This window comes from Mobula birostris, chromosome 25 (assembly GCF_030028105.1).
Source record: "Mobula birostris isolate sMobBir1 chromosome 25, sMobBir1.hap1, whole genome shotgun sequence".
Taxonomy (NCBI): Eukaryota; Metazoa; Chordata; class Chondrichthyes; order Myliobatiformes; family Myliobatidae; genus Mobula; species Mobula birostris.
In genome coordinates this window covers 29,626,763-29,648,682 of record NC_092394.1, presented here as the reverse complement: position 1 = coordinate 29,648,682, position 21,920 = coordinate 29,626,763, and the positions used below count along the sequence as shown (strand labels likewise).

The 21,920-nt window shown below is 43.1% G+C and overlaps 1 protein-coding gene and 1 pseudogene across 2 annotated transcripts in view; one reads left to right on the top strand and one right to left on the bottom strand.

Annotated features, from left to right (window-relative positions):
• LOC140187870 (rab effector Noc2-like) overlaps window positions 1-21,920 on the bottom strand; it is a 256,759-nt gene that overhangs the window by 163,725 nt on the left and 71,114 nt on the right. For both annotated transcript variants that reach the window (XM_072243666.1, XM_072243667.1), the window contains exon 2: window positions 15,728-15,790. The gene's annotated coding sequence lies outside the window, so the exon portion shown is untranslated. The remainder of the gene's footprint in view (window positions 1-15,727; window positions 15,791-21,920) is intronic.
• LOC140187858 (craniofacial development protein 2-like) lies at window positions 19,644-20,853 on the top strand (annotated as a pseudogene).

Below are 21,920 nucleotides of genomic sequence, written 5' to 3'. Positions count from 1 at the left end.
TTCCCTCTTTGCATTGCTACCATCAAGGAGGTGGTACAGGAGCCTGAAGTCACTCCGTCAACACTATAGGAACAGCTTCTTAGACCATAAGACCTTAAGACATAGGAGAAGTAGGCCATTCAGCCCATCATGGCTAATCCTGGATCCCACTCAACTTCATACACCTGCCTTCTTACCATGTCCTTTGACGCCCTGAACAATCAGGAAACGATCAACTTCCCCCTTAAATGTATCCACGGACTTGGCCTCCACCACAGTGTGTGGCAGTGAATTCCTCAGATTCACTACTCTCTGGCTTAAAAAATTCCTCCTTATCTCTGTTCTGAAAGGTTGCCCCCTCAAGTTTCAGACTGTGCCCTCTAGTTCTGGGTACCCCCAGCATAGGAAACATCCTCTCCACATCCACCCTATCTAGTCCTTTCAATATTCAATAGGTTTCAATGAGATCCCGCTGCATTCTTCTAAATTCCAATGAGTACAGGCCCAAAGCTGACAAATGTTCCTCATATGTTAACCCTTTAATTTCAGAATCATCCTCAGGACACTCTCTAATGACAACACATCCTTTCTGAGATATGGGGCCCAAAACTGTTGACAATACTCCAAATGCAGCCTGACTAATGTCTTATAAAGGCTCCAGCATTATCTCCTTGCTTTTATATTCTATTCCCCTTGAAATAAATGCCAACATTGCACTTGCCTTCTTTACCACAGCCTCAACCTGTAAATTAACCATCTGGGAGCCATGCACAAGATCCTCTGTACTTCTGATTTTGAATCCTCTTTCCATTTAAATAATAGTCCGCACTACTCTTCCTTTTACCAAAGTGCATCGTACATTTCCCAACACTATATTCCATCTGCAATTTTTTGCCCATTCTTCCAATTTGTCCAAGCCCTGCTGCAATTGCTTTGCTTCTTCAGCACTACGTACCGCCATCAATTCCATTATCTAAATCATTGACAAACATTGTGAAAAGTAGCGGTCCTAATACTGAACCCTGAGGAACACCACTAGTCACTGGCAGCCAACCAGAAAAGGTACCCTTCATTCCTACTCAATGCCTCCTGCATGTCAGTCATTTCTCTATCCATGCCAGTATCTTTCCTGTAACAAAGGCCATAGGATTTTATCTTTTTAAGCAGCCTCATGTGTGGCACCTTATCAAATGCCTTCTGAAAATCCAAGTAAATGACATCCACTGCCTCTTCTTTGTCCACTCTGCTTGTTACCTCCTCAAAGAACTCTAACAGATTGGTCATGCAAGATTTCCCTCGACAAAAACCAGACTGACGTTGACTAATTTTATCATTAGTCTCCAAGTACTCCGAAACCTCATCCTTAGTAATAGACTACAACAATTTCCCAGCCACTGAGGTTAAGCTAACTGTCTTATAATTTCCTTGCTTTTGCCTTCCTCCCTTCTTAAAGAGTGGAGTGACAATTACAATCTTCCAGTCCTCTGGGACCATTGCAAAATCAAGTGCTTCTTGACAGATCATGGCCGTACGTCATCAGCTTTCTGAATGGACAATGAACCCATGAATGCTACCTCACTATTCTTTTTCTTTTTTTGTTCTCTTTTAGCGCTACTATTTAATTTACTTTTTTATATATATTTCTTATTGTAATTTATAGTTTTTATTATTAAGTAATGCAATGTACTGGTGCTGTAAAACAACAGATTTCATGACAAATGGCGGTGATACTAACCCTGATTCTGATTCCACATCAGGCTGTGATGCAACCAGACAGAATACTCTCCACCATGCATCTAGAGAAGTTTAAATTTTTAGTTGGCATGCCAAATCTTCACAAACATCTAAGAGAGTCGAGGTGCTTACTGCATGTGCTGGACCTAGGCCAGATCCTTTGAAACGATAACACCAAGGAATTTAAAGTTATTGGCCCTCTCCACCTCTGATCCCCTGATAATCCTCCAATTTCCACCAAGGACTCTATAGCACATTTCTACAGATGTAACGTGGAGAGCACTCTGACTGGCTGCATCACCATCTGGCATGAAGGTGCCAATGCACAGGATCGGAAAAAGCTGCAGAGGGTTGTAACTCAGCCCACGGATCCGATTATCAAACCATTGCTCCTGGGGGGGGGGGGGAAGGTGATGAAATGCCTATTAAACTCATGTTAAAATACTTACTTTTCCATGTTTTTACTCTCCTAATCAATATCTTTTTAACTTCAGCTGCATCACAAACCATGTTTCTTTTAAGTCAGTCTCGATGTTGATCCACAATTGGCAGAAGCACTGAGAGCAACAAGGGTTCAGAATGTACCACAGATGATGCACTTCAATATCTATCACTAAAGAGGCCTAGTAGTACAGATGGAGACATCTGAGGCCTGACGGACATTGCTGCCAACCGAGGTAGTGAGTGAACCCTTGAGGAATCAATACAATTCATCACATCCTCATTGTGACAGATACATCTTTTCACAACAGCATTGGGAGGAGACTACCATACAGTCTTTACGAAGACGAAGTCCAATCTTCACATCAAGAACATCATCTATCTCACTGTGTGTCAAAATAATTGTACTAAATGGCACAGACCCAGAACAGATCTGGTGACTGGTGCCTGTGGTTTGCTCAGTTCCTTCATTCAAAGGCAAGAGAAGAGGAGATCATAATTTGAAATAAAAATAAAGGATGAAGTAAGAACCAATTAATTTTCAAAAGGATGCTCTGACATTCATAAATAACAAAACATTCACATGAACAAAAGCCTCAGGAGTTTTATAGCAAACTCTCAGAGCAAACTAATGATATGAAGAACAAAATATAAATTTTCTATGACCAGATGTAACAATCAACTCTTTAATGATTAAAAATGCTGTTAACATCAGTGGTTACTATAGAAACCATTTCACCACAGTGCACTCTACTAATGGGAATTACATACAGAGCTCTGACAAGAAACCCAGGGTTGTATTACAAGCTCAGAAGTGTACTCTTATTATACAGAAACTATTTTAAAGTATATATGTAACCATACTTTGGAAAATTATAAGGTCTGATCCCTTTCAGGTAAAATAAATTGACAGTCTAAAATATCACAGATACTGGAATACTACAGTTAATTTTTTCTATTCTGTGAAAATATTACAACAGATCACCATAGAAAGTATATTACACAATGTTGCTGCTAACCTTGAAATATTCAAGCCATTTGGCTGAAACAAAAACAAAGCACTGGATAGCAAATCACAGTCATTGAAGGAATATAAAGTGCTGCTGAACATTTGAGGATTCTAAATTGTAACCAATTAACAACACAACTGCAAATTAAAATTAATGATACTGCCTGGCCTGCTGAACTCCTCCAGTGTGTGCTGCAAATTAAAGTGTTCATTATTAAAACATCGATGAGAAAGGAAACATACTAAGTGAACTGTTTAGAAAGGTGGTCCACAACAACTACCATGTGCTTCCCTCCACACCGACTCAATTCACTTCACCTGTCTCTCAGATCGAGCCCACGTTAATGAAGAAAGTGAAGCGAACTCTGCACTGACATGGTGCCTCCTACTCGTGCTACTACCAGGCTACCAGCACTTTACTCTGACTAGTGCAGCCATGGCATCTAGGAGAGAAGTGGGAAGAAAGAGGATGGACGGGAGCAGGAGCCAAACCAGGCTGATTTGATCCAAATTCTGTACCCAGAGATGAGGCCTATGGAACATCCCCCCCCCCCGCCCCCCCATTTTCTATTACTTCTCTCCTCCTGCCCCTAACCACAGTCTATTCCCATAACGCAAACACGAGGAAATCTGCAGATGCTGGAAATTCAAGCAACACGCACACAAAATGCTGGACTCCTGACAAAGGGTCTCGGCCTGAAACGTCGACTGTACCTCTTCCTTTAGATGCTGCCTGGCCTGCTGCGTTCCACTAGCATCTTGTGTGTGTTGCTTCTATTCCCATAATCCTGCAACACCTCTCCCTCTTTTTACCTCTGATCCCTCCTCCCTATTTGTCTCACTTTCTATTTTCCTTACACACTCTCCCTGCCCCTTTCCTCTTCTCACCTTCATTGAAATCCTATCGTACAGAAACAGGACCTATGAACCCACTTCATACGCATCAACTGTGAGGCCTATCTACGTTAATCTCATTTGGCCTGTATCCCCCTACCACAGGGGTTCCCAACATTTTTTATGCCACCTACCAATACCTCTAAGACAGGGGTCTGTGGACCCCAAGTTGGGAACCCCTGCTCTATGTCTTTGTTATCCAAGTAGTTTTCCAAATACCTTTAAAATGTTATTGATGTATGCCCCTCTACCACTTCCACTGGTAACTTTTTCCAGAAAACCACCACACTCTGCCCCACCGAACTCGTTTCTGCATACCTCGACACAGTTTTATCCCCCCTTGTTCAAACCCTTCCTACCTATGTTCGTGACACTTCTCACGCTCTTAAACTTTTCGATGATTTTAAGTTCCCTGGCCCCCACCGCTTTATTTTCACCATGGATGTCCAGTCCCTATATACTTCCATCCCCCATCGGGAAGGTCTCAAAGCTCTACACTTCTTTTTGGATTCCAGACCTAATCAGTTCCCCTCTACCACCACTCTGCTCCGTCTAGTGGAATTAGTCCTTACTCTTAATAATTTCTCCTTTGGCTCCTCCCACTTCCTCCAAACTAAAGGTGTAGCTATGGGCACCCGTATGGGTCCTAGCTATGCCTGCCTTTTTGTTGGCTTTGTGGAACAATCTATGTTCCATGCCTATTCTGGTATCTGTCCCCCACTTTTACTTTGCTACATCGACGACCGCATTGGCGCTGCTTCCTGCACGCATGCAGAGCTCGTTGACTTTATTAACTTTGCCTCCAACTTTCACCCTGCCCTCAAGTTTACCTGGTCCATTTCCGACACCTCCCTCCCCTTTCTAGATCTTTCTGTCTCTGTCTCTGGAGACACCTTATCCACTGATGTCTACTATAAGCCTACCGACTCTCACAGCTATCTGGACTATTCCTCTCCTCACCCTGTCTCCTGCAAAAACGCCATCCCCTTCTCGCAATTCCTCCGTCTCCGCCGCATCTGCTCTCAAGATGAGGCTTTTCATTCTAGGACGAGGGAGATGTCTTCTTTTTTTAAAGAAAGGGGCTTCCCTTCCTCCACTATCAACTCTGCTCTTAAACGCATCTCCCCCATTTCACGTACATCCGCTCTCACTCCATCCTCTCGCCATCCCACTAGGAATAGGGTTCCCCTGGTCCTCACCTACCACCCCACCAGCCTCTGGGTCCAACATATTATTCTCCGTAACTTCCGCCACCTCCAACGGGATCCCACCACTAAGCACATCTTTCCCTCCTCCCCTCTCTCTGCATTCTGCAGGGATCGCTCCCTACGCGACTCCCTTGTCCATTCGTCCCCCCCATCCCTCCCCACTGATCTCCCTCCTGGCACTTATCCGTGTAAGCGGAACAAGTGCTATACATGCCCTTACACTTCCTCCCTTACCACCATTCAGGGCCCCAAACAGTCCTTCCAGGTGAGGCGACACTTCACCTGTGAGTCGACTGGGGTGATATACTGCGTCCGGTGCTCCCGATGTGGCCTTTTATATATTGGCGAGACCCGACGCAGACTGGGAGACCGCTTTGCTGAACACCTACGCTCTATCCGCCAGAGAAAGCAGGATCTCCCAGTGCCCACACATTTTAATTCCACATCCCATTCCAATTCTGACATGTCTATCCACGGCCTCCTCTGCTGTAAAGATGAAGCCACACTCAGGTTGGAGGAACAACACCTTATATTCCGTCTGGATAGCCTCCAACCTGATGGCATGAACATCGACTTCTCTAACTTCCGCTAGGCCCCACCTCCCCCTCGTACCCCATCTGTTATTTATTTTTATACACACATTCTTTCTCTCACTCTCCTTTTTCTCCCTCTGTCCCTCTGAATATACCCCTTGCCCATCCTCTGGGTCCCCCCCCCCACTCTTGTCTTTCTTCCTGGACCTCCTGTCCCATGATCCTCTCGTATCCCCTTTTGCCAATCACCTGTTCAGCTCTTGGCTCTATCTCTCCCCCTCCTGTCTTCTCCTATCATTTTGGATCTCCCCTCCCCCTCCAACTTTCAAATCCCTTACTCACTCTTTCTTCAGTTAGTCCTGATGAAGGGTCTCGGCCTGAAACGTCGACTGCACCTCTTCCTAGAAATGCTGCCTGGCCTGCTGCGTTCACCAGCAACTTTTATGTGTGTTACACTCTAAAAAAACTGACCACTCAGATTCACTTTAAATTTCTCCCCCTTCACCCTTAGCCCATGCCTTCTAGATCTAGACTCTCCTCCCAAGAAAAAGACTTTGACAACCTACCCTCACTCTTCTCATAAACTCTACAAGGTCATCCTCAGCTCTTAAATTCCACCAACAATAAACACCAGCCTAGCCAATCAGTCCTTGTAACTACAGTCCTCCATTCTAGCCAGAATCCTGGTGAATCTTCTTCACTTTACCTACACACAATACTTTTAACACAGAACTTTGTCTGGGAACACTTTCTTACTTTAAAATTCTTAGATGCATTTGAACATTTTGACAAAGAATGAAACTGTTTGACTGTCATATGTCCATTAGGCGGCAGTCTATAGCAAGTCTGCCACTGTAGCTCCAAATCTATCCACAATTTTCATTTATAACTTTTAAGCTTTTTTGTGAATGTTCTAAAGGACTGCGTCACAATGGTATTCAAAAATCTTCTTTACAAATCTAACCTGAAGCACTTGTTCATTCCAGCACATCCTTGTCCTGAATGAAAAGACATGATACTGGTAAATGTGACATAGGATGGAGGGTAATATTATGAACTGGACTCCAGAAGCTTGTGAAATGATTTAGTCTGGTGCATGTTCAGACCAACAGCAGCACTACTGCATCAATAAATGGAATTTACGAATCCCTCCTTCAGAGCCTCAATATAATTATTTTAAATTCAATCGTCACACTATGCAACTGTGTAGTACCTGCCAAACCACAGATAGCCCCCTTTTCAAGATCGTTCTGTCCACTAACAACTCTTTAAAAATATATTTTCCATTTTAGGTCATACACAACAATAGAAATAAATTAGTAATACTGCATGACAGAGATCTACTTCAATCATTACTGCGTCTAATAAGTTCTTTGCATTTCAATCACCTACAACAATATTTTAAGCACTTCTAATGGAAAGAGTAGGTGGTGTTATGAGGTATTGAAGCATACAAAAGCTAAGCAGGATAAAGTATAACTTGCTTGCAAGATACAAGAAAATTATTTTATTAGTCTCAAAAGCAGTCATTATTATCTTGTAACTGAGCAACTTGCAATACATGAACTATGTGCCAAGATATTTATTGCTCCATAAACAATTGTTACAAAAGAATATTTGTTTTTCCATTTACTGAGTCCCATTTATTACTTTATACTACAAGACCTGATCATACCTCTCTGTGCGTACATCAGATGTATGAAGACATCTGTGCAAGTTTATTTTCTCAAAGATAATAATTTGGGGTTCATTGATAGTACATCCAATCAAACATTCACAACCAATGTTCAAATTATGTTACTTACATGTATATTGTTACAAATCATAATATTAATGGAACGCAAACCTGAGACTGTATTGAGATTAAAGACCAGTTATGTGATCGACTTAAAGAAGAATGAAAATTGCTTTGATGAAAAACCTTTACATGGTGTTTTTGCCAAAGACCAAATCTATAATACTGTATATGGAATATATTTTCAAGAATCACATTCAGTCAAAATACGTGGTGCAATTTTAGACAGTCAACCTTAACTCTACTTTCGCATCAATGCTTTATTCAACTGTACAACTTATCAAATCTCCTTAGTGCTTTCCAAGGGAAAGCAATCTTACTACTTTTTGTAATGATCAAATGCTCATTTTTTCTCCTGACAAAACTATCTGCTGATTTTGGACACAGGTATGCCAACTTCTGTAGTGTTATGAGTCAACCTTATAACAGAACTGACAACAGTCATCACGAAGGCTTTGAACAATCTTTCTTATTTACTCTCTCTCCCATATAGACACACAGACTCAAGTTCCATTTCCCACTATGTCACATTTGTAGAGGATGGTAGTCTAGTGGGTGTCAGGGAGAGGAAGTCAAAGACCAATGGATTGGGGAAGAATCAGATAAAGTAAATAGACTGTGATTCTAACAGACAAGTGGAGAATATTCCAGTCAACCACATCAAAGCTCAGAGACAAATCAAGGAGAAAGAGATGGGATGATGTGGCTTGGACCCAAAGGATGTTTGTTACTGGCAAACTGGATTTAGATCTTCTCAGTCAAAAATATGTATAGTGGAATTTAAATATGTATGATGGGAAATAATTACAGGCTTAGGAGGCATCAACATTCTGAAAGGGAGGAAGAAAGTATTTACAGTAAGTGAACAGTTTATAATATTACTAAATCCTACCTGACATTAGGTACACAGTGATGTACCACAAGATTCAAAGCCAATACCATTTAATTCTATAGCTTTTTCTATATGCAATACATTTTAAATAAGAGCAATAATAGACAACAAACTGATGCAGGATCTCTGACCTAAAATATTAACTTCTGGTTCTCCATTGGCAGACGCTGCCTGATTTGCTCAGTACATCCAGCGTTTCCTGTTCTTTTTATTTTATAAAGGACTGACTGGCTCACTAATTGATTGGGTTTCTAGATTAGGCAATCCGATATAATACATCCCCTTAACATACCTTTTCAAAAACCCAGAGTCAAGTATGAACAGTAGAGTTGGCATTATAGTTTACACAAAGCACAAACTGCAATGCAGAATGTTAGCACAGCAGCTAGTGCATCATTTTACAGTACCAGTGACCCGGGTTCAGTTCCTGCCGCTGTCTGTAAGGGGTTTGTATGCTTTCAATTTAAGGTGGGGGGTTATATGGGAGGCAGGGTTTAAGGGTCGGCACAACATTGTAGGCCAAAGGGCCTGTACTGTGCTGTACTATTCTATGTTCTGTGTTCACCGTGACTGTGTGGGTCTACCCCAGGTGCTCTGTTTTCCTCCCACAGTCCACAGACGTATGGGTTAGTAAGTTAATTGGTCATGTAGATGTAATTGGGCTGCGCACACTTCTCAGTGGGCCAGAAGGGCCTGTAACTGCACTCTATCTCTAAATAAATACAATATTTTAATACAAGTGTTATATATAATCTTATATTAAATGTAATGCCCTGATATCTCCTCCACGGTATAGAATCCCTTTGATAAAGAGATTCTATCTAGAGATTGAACTTTAATTCATAATTAGTATATAGAAGACATGGGGAGGGCTTTCTTTTTTTTATTAAGAAATCACAGCCAACTATTGGAACAGATGATTGATTCAAAACAGATGCCTGGGTGAAGACACTCCTGTATAGAACCTTAATTATGAAGTTTAAAAAGACTACATTTTTAATGCAAGGAACTTCATCCACAAAATGCTCACTCCTTCTCCTTTTCCTTCCAATCCTTCCCTTATAACTACATTAAGATCATACCTGAACATCAATTGCTCACTTGTAAACCAAGTACTGGAGGTCAGAAAGCAGCTGAAACCAGGAGTGAAAATCAAGTCAGAATCACATAAATAGACATCATGACTTTAAAAAGAGACGCCAGACAATATTTATCTGTATCATGTATCCTGTTATGGCGAAAGAAGCTTTCCAAAAAATGAAGACCATATTAACGGACAGAAAGATGAGCACATACACTAAAAGCAGAATACTGCAGTGCTGCATTATTCTATCCTGACTTATGGAAGTGAATGCTGAACCATTTCTCCAGCAATGGAAAAGAGACTAGAAGCAGCTGAATTATGGCTCTACAGGAGACAGACAGACATCCTGTTATACTGCAGTCCCAGTCATCCTTCATCTTTTCTCGCGAAACAAATATTCACCAGACAGCAACACATATCAGCCTCTGACAATCAGTTATTTGACCTTCTTTGCATTACATCTTTTTTTTCCCATGACTGAAACAAATCTATATAGAGGCAGTTCCCAAAATACGACAGGGCCCCTTTCCGGAGAACTGTTATAATCTAAATTATTCGTCGGTTGGAAATGAACGAAAACATTAGAGAGGCTCACAGAAATTGCGGTGACCAGAGAGTAGGCAGGCGTGGGAAGAGTGGCCACCAGCCGCCCTCAGTGACTCAATAAGTGAGTGAGTCTGTTCAGCGCTCCCAGCTCCGCTTGGCTCAACCAAAGTCCCTGATTGTTGTAGCTGAGTGGAGGATGGGCTACGGATATGGAGAAGACAAACGGTAATGCTCCATTCCCACCCGACAGAAGACGCCTGCAGCACCGCAGATCCAATCTGCCGGTCTCCCAATAGCTTTGGTTTATTACTGCCACATGCACCAAGATATGGTGAAAAGCTGAACTCCTGAAGACACACACTCAATGTTTCAGGAACAATTTTTTCCTCTCTGCCATCAGATTTCTGAATGGGCAATAAACCCATGAACACTGCCTCAGTATTTTCATCCCTCCCTTTTTGCACTAAATATGTTTTTCATATAGTTTTTCCTCTTCTATAGCTTTTTATTATTATGTATTGCAATGTACTACTGAAAAACAACAAATTTCGTGACAGATGTGAGTGAAATTAAACTTGATTCTGTCAATCATGATGCAGTTTGTATGTACGCAGTGCCCATAAATTGGTATCGTATGATAATTAAGAAGAAATTTAACCAGCAGAGACAATTCTAAAAGGCATTCATTTCTGATAGAAACCTGTCTGCAGAGCTCATTGCATGGGGCTGGATGACCTGCTTCTGTGCTATATGACTCCACGTCTGTCTATAATGGCATGGGTCACTGGATGATCGGAAAAGAAGGTAGACGTTGCATTTCGTGGCATTTCAGTGGAAAGTGTGATGAGAAGCTGAATGGTATCTTTGTGGAGGTGGAGAAGTGACAGAACTGCCACTTACTGAATGTTTTTTGTTCTTCACACCATTCTCTGTAAACCTTACAGACTGCTGTGCCTGAAACTCTCAGGAGATCAGCAGGTTTCTGAGATACCTAAACCACCCCATCTGGCACCGAGAATCATTCCACATTCAAAGTCACTTAGATCACTTTTCTTCCCTGTTCTGCTGTTTGGTCTGATCAACAAATGAACCTCTTGATCATTTCTGCATATGAAACAAAATATTACCACAAATGTCAATAAAATGCATGTGAAGTGTGCAGCTTGAGTAAATGGTAAACAGTACAGTAAATAGCTTAGTGGTGGCAGGGTATTCATTAGTCTCACAGCGTAGACAAAGAAGCTCTTACTTGGTCCAGCAGTCCTAGTCCTGGTGCTCCTGTACATCCTTCCTGACGGGAGTGGGTCAAAGGGATTGTGGAATGGGTGGCAGGTAATCATCAACAATGCTTCATGCCCTTTGTATACGAGGCTCCCAGTAAGTGTCACAAATAGTGGGGAGGGACACCTCGATTAATCCTCTTGGTGGTTTTTACTGATCTCTGCGCAGTGTTGAAGTTTGAGCAGGTGTACAGGTGTACTTACTAAAATGGCCACGGAGTACATGTAGGGCAATACCACCAGGAGCAATCAGGGACAGCGTGCATTTCAACAGCAGCTTGGAATCATTATATTTGACGTGCTAGATAACTGCTTCAAGATGGCACCAGCGTACATCAGTGATTCTCTGCGGGTTGCAGGAAGTTGTACCAGATTTCCTCTTAAATATACTCCTTTAGAACTACTTTTGTTGCACTCTGCAGCATGTAAATTTCCTCTTAACAACGGACTACGAAATTACATCAATGATCTGCAGAGCTCACGCTTGACGGTTAAATGTGCAGCAGTTAAGCGTGGCACCTTTAAGGGTCAACGCCATGGCTGAAAGCGCGGCAGGAGAGGTGGAATTCAAACCAGGCTGCAGCACGGGGGGGGGGAGGTGGAATGAGGCCTCCCCTACCGAGCATCTTGTTGGCGAATGTACAGGCACTGGAAGATACGACTGACGATCTCAGGGCAAGGCTGCTGAATCAGAGGCAGATCTCAATTGTTTGTTGCACTGAAACTTAGTTAAATGCAGATCCTCCTGATGCAGTGATACGAGAAGATTTTATGATCTTCAGAATGGATCAAACCATCACCTCTGGTAAGTAAATAAGTGGCACTATAGGATTTTTAGACAATTCTCATTGGTGCACAAATATTGGGGTTGTGTCAACCTCTTGTCCCCCTGACTTAGAACAATTAACGATTAAACATAGACCATTCAATTTGTCTCAGGAGTTCTCATCCGTGATTCTGACTGCAGTTTACATACCTCCAGCAGCCAATTATAAAAAAGCACTCACAAAACTGCACGATGTTGTCTGTAAGCAAGGAACAGCTCATCCCCACACATTTCAAATTATAGTTGGTGACTTCAACCAGACCTGTATGACGAAAACCCTGCCCAATCACCACCACCCATGTAACCTGTTGCACCAGAGATCCCAACACACCAGACCACTGCTGCACTACAATAAACAATGCTTGTTGTTCCTCCCCACGATCACATTTTGGCAAGTCAGACCATTTGGATGTACCCCTACTACCTGCACACAGACAGAGCCTAAAGAGCAAGGCTCCAGAGATCAAGACAACCAAGAGGAGGTCACAGGAGGCAGAGGAATGGTTGCAGGATTGCCTTGAGTCAGTGTTCAAAAGCTCATATGAGGACTTGAATGACTGCACCAGCGTAGTTACAAACTTTATTAAAACTACTGCGGATGAGTGGGCCCACATGAAATTCTTCAGGGTTTTCCCCAATCAGAAATCCTGAATGAACAATGAAACCTGGAACCTGCTGAGAGCCAGATCAGAGGCATTCAAGTCTGGAGATCAAGAATGCTGCAGGAGATGCAGGTATGATCTCTGGAAAGCCATCTCTCGGAAGAACTGGAGATTCCGGATTAGACCAGACACACACCCCTTTGTGTCCCGATGATCCTTTCGTCTCAGTATCTGAAGATGATGTGCAGGCTGCATTCTAGAGAGTGAATCCGAGGAAAGCATCTGGTCTGGATGGAGTACCTAGCAGAGTACTGAAGACCTGTGCTGACCAACTGGCTTGTGTATTTACAGATATCTTCAACCTCTTGTTCCAGCAGTGTGTGGTATGCACCTATATCAAGCAGGCTTCAATTGTACCAGTGCCCAAGAAGAGTGTGGTAACCTGTCTAAATGACTGATGCTCAGTGGCACTTACATCCACAGTGATGAAGTGTTTTGACAGGCTGGTGTTGAAGCACGTCAGCTCTTGCCAGAGTAGTGCCTTGGATCTGCTCCAGTTTGCCTACCGAAGCGGCAGTTCTACAGCAGATGTTATTACATTGGCTCTTCACATAACCCTGGAACATCTGGACAGTGAAGATGCATACATCAGGATGCTCTTTCTTGATTACAGCTCAGCATTTAACACCATCATCCCCTCAAAACTAATCAGTAAACTTCAAGACCTGGGCCTCAATACCTCCTTGTGCAATTGGATCCTGGATTTCCTTACTTGTGGACAACAGTCAGTTCAGATTGGCTAAAGCACCTCCTCCACAATCTCCATCAGCACAGGAGCACCACAGGGATGTGTACTTAGCCCCCTGCTCTACCTGCTTTACACCTTTGACTGTGTAGCTAAGTACAGCTCCAATACCATGTACAAGTTTGCTGATGACACCACTGTTGTGGGCTGTATCAAAAGTGGTGATGAATCTGCATACAGGAGGGAGATTGAAGACGTGGCTGAGTGGTGTAATTACAACAACCTCTCACTCAATGTCAATAAGACCAAGGAACTGATTGTAGACTCCAGGAGAGGGAAACCAGAGGTCCATGAGCCGGTAATCATCGGAAAATCAGAGGTGAATAGAGTTATCAAAAGCCTTGGCAAATTTCTGTAGATGTGTGGTAGAAAGTGTGCTGACTGGCTGCATTATAGCCTGGTGTGGGAACACCAATGTCTTTGAGTGGAAAATCCTACAAAAGGTAGTGGATTCATCCTAGTACATCACAGGTAAAACCTTCCCAATCTTTGAGCACATCTATATGAAACGTTACTGTAGAAAAGCAGCATCCATCGTCGAAGATCCTCACCACCCAGGCCATGTTCTTTCTTCACGGCTGCCATCAGGTAGAGGGTAGAAGAGCCCCAGGACTCACACTACCAGGTTCAAGAACAGTTACTACCTTTCAACCATCAGGCTTTTGAACAAAAGGAGATGACTACACTATTTAAGAATGCAAACACGAGGGATTCTGTAGACGCTGGAAATTCAAGCAACACACATCAAAGTTGCTGGTGAACACAGCAGGCCAGGCAGCATCTATAAGTAGAGGTACAATTGACATTTCGGGCCGAGACCCTTCGTCAGGATTAACTGAAAGAAGAGCTAGCAAGAGATTTGAAAGTGGGAAGGGGAGGGGGAGATCCAAAATGATAACGAGTCTGAGTCAAAATGTGGTCGAAAAGTCGAAGAGCCGAAGAAATTACAGATGGGGAGCAGTGAAAGATGGTTTCACTGAACTCCCGTCGAAGAGAAGATTTAAACTTCTTCAGTGTAGGCATCACCAGAAGAGGCTTCGCAGTAGTGAATTTAAAAACGCAAAACTTCTTCAGTTAAAGACTCCTTTATCTTGTTATTTCACGCTCGTTATCTATTGCTATTTCTTTATTATCTGCACAGTACATCATAGTTTGTGCATAATTATTTACACAGTTTGTTTACAGTTTATAGTTCCTGATGTTTACAGTTACAGATCCTGTTTACAGTTAACGTTCTCTAGATTTGCTAAGTATGCCACAGAGAAAGAATCTTAGGGTTATACGTGATGACATGTATATACTCTGATATTAAACTTAACTTTGAACTGCAATTTCTTGTTATTATCATCTAATTAATGCTTTCAACTGGTAGTGAAAATTGTAACTTACAATATAACTGGCTGGTAATCCACAGTCGGGATTCTCAGTATTGAAAAATCTCAACCATTTCTTACAACTCTAGGTTATTCCACTGGTTGTAAAATACTTCATATGTCTTGAGGTCATGAAAGGTGCTCAGACAATACATGTTTGTCTTTATATTTCCCTGATTCAGTCCATGTATTCTCTGCTACCAGTCTGCACATTTCCTGATATCTTATCAGGTTTTACTTCGATGTCAGTGGATTCAGGATTCAGGAACACCCACCACCAGGTTCTTGAACAGTTATTACCCCTCAACCACCAGAGGAGATAACTTCACTTGCCATATCACTGAACTGTTCCCACAACCTACGGACTCACTTTCTAGAACTCTTCATCTCATGTTTTCGATATGTATTGCTTATTTATTATCATAATTTATTTTTATTTCTATTTGTATTTGCATAGTTTGTTGCCTTTTACACACCAGTTGTCGGCCTGTTGGTGCAGCTTTTCACTGATTATGTTACAGTTGATGGATTTATTGAGAATGCCTGCAAGTAAATGAATCTCAGGGTTCTTTCTGGTGACACACATGTACTTTGATAATAAATTAATTTGAACTTTGACAATTCAAATACAACAGCATACAGTACAAACATTACATCAATAAAATGTTCATTATTGTTGAGAGTTTAATTTTAAGTTCAATGTACCAACCAAGGAAATTGACTTACTTTAAAGCCAAGGACCTTCAATAGCCATCAATCATTGCTTGTTCTTGTTTGATGTTATTCACCCTATTGACAGAAAACAGCAGCACTTTAGAAAGGTGGACTTCAAAGAGGTCATGAACATTACACTGGAAACTTTAGAATTCCATGGAAATATTTTTCACAATTAGTCAGACATTTGCTGCAGTTTAAAACACTCACATCACTGCCCTGCTTAAATCCCATGATGGTTAAACCAACCGAAATGTGCGTCCTCACAGCTTGATCTGACCAGCTGATGGTCAACAACATCAGAAAATATCTTGTTATTCACTGGAAATAACTGCAACCAACTGGTGCTATCAGCTGGACCTTCCTACGTATCTTAATTGACTGGAAGAAGACAGGTAGGTCACATAAGCAGGACTTGGAGCATTGAGGAAGGCACAGTAGCGTTAGCACAATCACTTTACAGCACCAGTTGATCACCAGTCCAGGCTTGAATCCCACATCGTCTGTAAGGGGTTTGCACTCTCCCCCAGGTGCTCTGGTTTCCACCCACATTCCAAAGATGCACAGTTAGGGTTATGGTCAGTGAGTTATGGGGATGCGATATTGGTGCCAGAAGTGTGGCCCCCAGCACAGCTGATTTGATTTGACTTGACACAAATGACGCATTGCACTGTGTGTTTCAATGTACAGGTGACATAATGCCATATCTAAATCTGAATCTGAATCGATGCCCAGCCGAGTGGGAGAAAAGAAAGATAGGGTTGTTCTCCTCTCACAGGAACACTAAATTACTTCCCACTATGGCCTATTAGGCACCACATCCAGAATGATCTGTCCGGCCTAGAGAGCAACCTCATGCTGACCCAAGGGAAACACTCGCCATGGGCTAGCCTGGGTGCTTGTGCAGACTCCCAAAGAAAGACAGCAGCCTTCCAGCAACCACACTGCAGCAACATAGAGGACTCTTATGATTCAGCGCAAAGACATCAAGACCTTTATACAAGGTTAAATCACTTAATCTGTAACTTGCACTGAGGACAGATTTCCCAATGTAACTCCTGGCAAGCAAGTTTAGATGTTCTTGTGGAAGCCAGAACTTCCCAGCATACTACAGCAGTTCCAAGACTAATTCCAAGTAATGACAAAGGATATTAGCTGTGCTTTAAAAAAAAAGCAACCAGATTTGTACTATTGGTTTACAATTGTTATCAGCAGAACTTAATCTCCAAAGAAATGGCAAATTTGTGATAAAATGCAGTATTTGATTTTCTTAAAAATAAATAGAAGAGTAATTCAGTTCAAACTTAATAACTGGTAACAAGCGCTCAAATGTGCACTATTGCCAGTTATCTGCAAAGCAGGAATATGTTATAGAAATTCTAATGATTAAATGTCACACTCTGTCGATAAAATTACAGCTATTTGAATGTCTTTGTATTTTTCTTTGTATCAACTTCCTCATTAACATAAAGCACCTATGATCAATACCTAGCAAATACTAATAAAAGTCGTGATAGTTTTTTGCACATTTTCAGTATCAATTGCATAATATTATTTGACAGGAATGGATAACAGGTCCACAGGTCCTGATCATGAAAAGGAAGACTGATCTAGACTCAGCGTGTACATTTGAAGAAACAAACAACTTAACACCTACTCTTGGAGGCTTATTCACACGACTGTGCAGCCCGATTAATTAAACGGTTTCTTTTCCCATGACTCCAATGCTCTTACACCCTCAGCCTCTTATTGCGCACCCTATACACTCATGAACTGTGTTGGTGGATTCTGCTTTAACGCCACCTACAAGTTTGCAAATTATAGCACCGTAGTGGACCGTTTATTAGATCACAATGAGTCAGAGTACAGGAGGGAGATAAAGAGCCTAGTGAAATGCTGCCATGATGACACCCCTTCTGTCAATGTCAGCCAAACTAAAGAGCTGGTCTGTCTATGAAGGTTCTCAGTCATCCAGGTCTTTGTATATCAAGCAGTGGTAAATCAAGGCAACTGGACTTGCTGTACACACAAAATGCTGGGAGAACTCAGCAGGCCAGGCAACAGAGTACAGTCGACATTTCGGGCCAAGACCCTTCAGTAGGACCGGAGAAAAAAAAGATTAGGAGTTAAGAGGTGAGGGGTGGCGGGGGTGGGGGGGGGGGGGAGGTGGGAGAAAGACAAGGTGATAGGTGAAACCGGGAGGGGGAGAGGTGAAGCAAAGAGCTAAGAAGTTGATAGGTGAAAGAAATACAGGGCTGGAGAAGGGGAAATTTAATTGGAGAAGACAGAAGGCCATGGAAGAAATAAAAGCAGGGAGGAGCACCAGAGGGAGGTGATGGACAGGCAAGGAGGGAAGGTGAGAGAGGGAAAAGGGGATGGGGAATGGTGAAGGGGGGAGGGGTGCGGGTGCCATTACCGGAAGTTTGAGAAATCGATGTTCATGCCATCAGACTGGAGGCTACTCAAACAGGTACAAGGTGTTGTTCCTCCAACCCGAGTGTGGACTCATTGCGACAGCAGAGGAGGCCATGGATAGACATACCGGAATGGGAAGTGGAATTAAAATGGGTAGCTACTGGGAGATCCTGTTTTTCTCTAGCAGACAGAGCATAAATGCACAGCAAAGCAGTTTCCCAATCTATGTCAGGTCTCACCAATACACAGGAGCACCAGACACAGTACATGACCCCAATGAAGTATATGAAGTGTCACCACACCTGGAAGGACTGTTTGAGGCCCTAAATGGTAGTAAGGGAGGAGGTGTAGAGGCAGATTACAGTTGCTATGAGGCCACACTCAGGTTGAAGGAACAACACCTTGTATTCCGTCAGGGTAGCCTCCAACCTGATGCCATGAACAGCAGTTTCTCGAACTTCTGGTAATGTTCCCCTTTTCCCTCTCTCACCTTACCTCCTTGCCTGCCCATCACCTCCCTCTGGTGCTCCTCCCCCCTTTTCTTTCTCCCATGGCCTTCTGTCCTCTCCTATCAGATTCCCCCTTCTCCAGCCCTGTACCCCTTTCACCTATCAACTTCCCAGCTCTTTACTTCACTCCTCCCCCTCCTAGTTTCACCTATCATCTTGTGATTCTCCCTCCCCTTCCCCAACATTTTAACTCTATTCCTCGTCTTTTTTTCTCCAGTCCTGCTGAAGGGTCTCAGCCCGAAACATCATCTGTACTTGTGCTGCCTTAAGTAATCAGTTATTTTTATTTGTCATTTAGCACCCTTTGCTGGTAGTATTGTATAGCAGTCATTTAGGTCATGTGATCCGTGTCTCTAGTTGATGACATCATTAGTAGGCGTCGAGACATGTAGAGTTGAGGGAGAGCTTGTGCCTTTTCATCCGACATCATCCTGATGTCGGTCTTTGAAAGCATCAGCGGTATGTAAAAGCAATCTTTGGGTTTATTATTTATTGATGTATATGCATATTTCCACAAATCAGAGATATTTGAACGGTTTATGTGCAGATAAAATACAGATGGAATATTCATGCAGACCACATGTTCTGGCTAACCTGTAGTGAGAAAATGTACATAAGATACACTGTATGTAGCAACATCTTACTTACCAGTAGCCTATCTTTATGATATATTCGGAACTTATTTGTATACAGTACCTTGTGCATTATTTTGTATCATTTGTGGTATACTTAATGCTTTCTGGTCAGGTCAGGGCCTTGCCTTGCTACAGGTGCCACGTAGCCCAGTATTACCTGTCTCGGGTCGGGTTGTCGGTGACTCAGCTGGCACACCCCCTGGTGCACTTCGGTTAACCAGGGAGGAGGGTGTGTAGGCACCCAGCAGGACTAAAAACAAAACCCGTCAAAGGGCGGATGAACTCTTTGTGAGTCAACGGCCACCTACTGTCTGTGTGAGGAGTGGCGTGCCACACAGTCTTTCGTTTTGTGCCTTGTAAGGCATTACAATGACAGACAACCCAACAAACCCTGTACTTCCAGAGCCGGGAGTGCTCAGGAACTCTGCGGAACGTCCAGACCCTGGCCGAGACAGGCAGTATGAAGATGCAACCTCAAACCACACGGGGATGGTTGAGTCCGACAAGGGGGCCGAGCGATCTGCGCATCTTTTGCGTTGTAAGATAAAAACAATCATCGCAACCTTCAACACAAACTCCATCCGCCTCTTGCCTCGATACACAGAGTTGACATCACAGGCGAGCAGCTACGAGATCTCCATCCTGGGGATCCAAGAACACCGTCATGTACACCGACAAAGAGATAAGTTTCACAGAGGTAGAGAGGATGCACCTCATCACCTCGTCCGCGTGGAGACAGCCGACGACGATGTCAGCACAAGGTGGAGTAGGGCTGATGTTGAGCCGCAAGGCGAAGGAGGCACTGAGGGGCGTAGTCTCAGTCAGTGACAGAATCCTTACTGCGGAATTTGACGGAAACCCAGCGACCTCTGTCATCATCTGTTACTCCCCGCACAACTGCAGTGAAGAGAAGGAGGTGGAGGCTTCTACAGTAAACTTCACGAAGCTGTCACTTCAATACCGGCACATAACTTCCTGGCTGTACTCGGCAATTTTAATGCCCAGGTCGGACTGGAAGATGTTCCGTACTCATACCAAGACTTTACCAACAGAAATGGACAATACCTAGTTGATTTCATCCAGGAACACAGTCTCATTGTCACCAACACACAATTCAAGAAGCGAGCTGGTAAACTGTGGACATACGAAAACAGAGCCTCCATCTACTGGAAACAGCTCGATTACATCCTCGTAAGAACAAAATGGCGTAATTGTGTGATCAACACAGAAGCCTACAGCACCTTCAACTCGGTCAGTTCTGACCACAGAGCAAGTGAGACTGAGCCTGCGGCAACCCAAAGCCACAGGTTCCAAGGAGAAGATAGACTGGAAGGCATTCTCCTCACAACCTATTCTTCAAGCCCAGTACACAGTGGAGGTGAGAAATCGCTTCGGCCCACTGGAAAGGGAGGAGGAACAGATTGCCACCGACCACTATCAACGGCTCATAGACACACACACAGATGCAACAAAGAGTTTGCCAACTGTGAAGCGTATCAAGAAGAGTCGGATCTCGAAACATCCTGACGTTGTCGCAGCAAGAAGTGTGGTCCATGCTTATCATGCATGCCGAACTTAGAAGGAGCGAAACAGAAGAGCTAAGAGACAAGTTCAAGACAGCAAAGAAGAATCTCTTTGCCACCTACGACCGACTAAAGGAAGAGGAACTAGCTGAGAGGATTAGAGAGATAGAAGCTGCTAATGAAGACTGCAGCATGGAGAATCATGGCGCCTAGTCAACGAGATCAGTAGACGGAAGAAGTCCCCATCAGGTCAAATAAGTGGTAAAACAGCAGAGGACTGTGTCCTGACATGGTTTATCCACTTTAAGAACCTGCTGGGAAGCCCTCCAAAGATCACGGAAGAAGAAGAAGACATACCCATGATAGTAACGCAAGTCGACATCAATGACGGCCCATTCATCTTTGAGGAACTGAAGGCGGCCAAATATGCACTCAAACAGGGCAGGAGCGTTGGACCAGATGGGATACCACCAGGTGTCCTGAAGAACTGTGACCTGGACAACATCTTGCTGGACAAATGTAATACGGCACTGATGAAAGGCAACAAACCAGAACAGTGGTCACTCTCAAACATTATCCCAGTTCCCAAGTCTGGATCCCTCACGAAGACAGATAACTACCGCAGTATCAGCTTGACCTGTATCTTAGCAAAGTTATACAATCGGATGATCTTGAATAGGATTCGCACCGCCATTGACCCTAAGCTAAGATTTAATCAGAATGATTTTCAGCAGAAGCGCACAACAGTAATGCAAATACTTGCTCTCCGTAGGATCATCGAGGAAGTCAAGAAGAACAACCTACCAGCTGTGATTACTTACACCGATTTTCACAAACCTTTTGACTCCATTCACCAAGATAAAATGCTGAAGATCCTGAAAACTTACGGAGTGCCAGACCATCTACTGAGAGCAATAGAGTCCGGCTATACCAAAACCATGGCGAAAGTTTATCACCAGACGGAGAAACAGCAGTGTCCTAGCTGGTGTGCTGCAAGGAGACACTCTGGCACCCTACATCTTTATAATCGTCCTTGATTACGCTCTGCGTCAAGCTACCAAAGATCATGACGAGCTTGGTTTTACCATAAAACCAGGATGAACCAAAAGGGTCAGACCAGTTA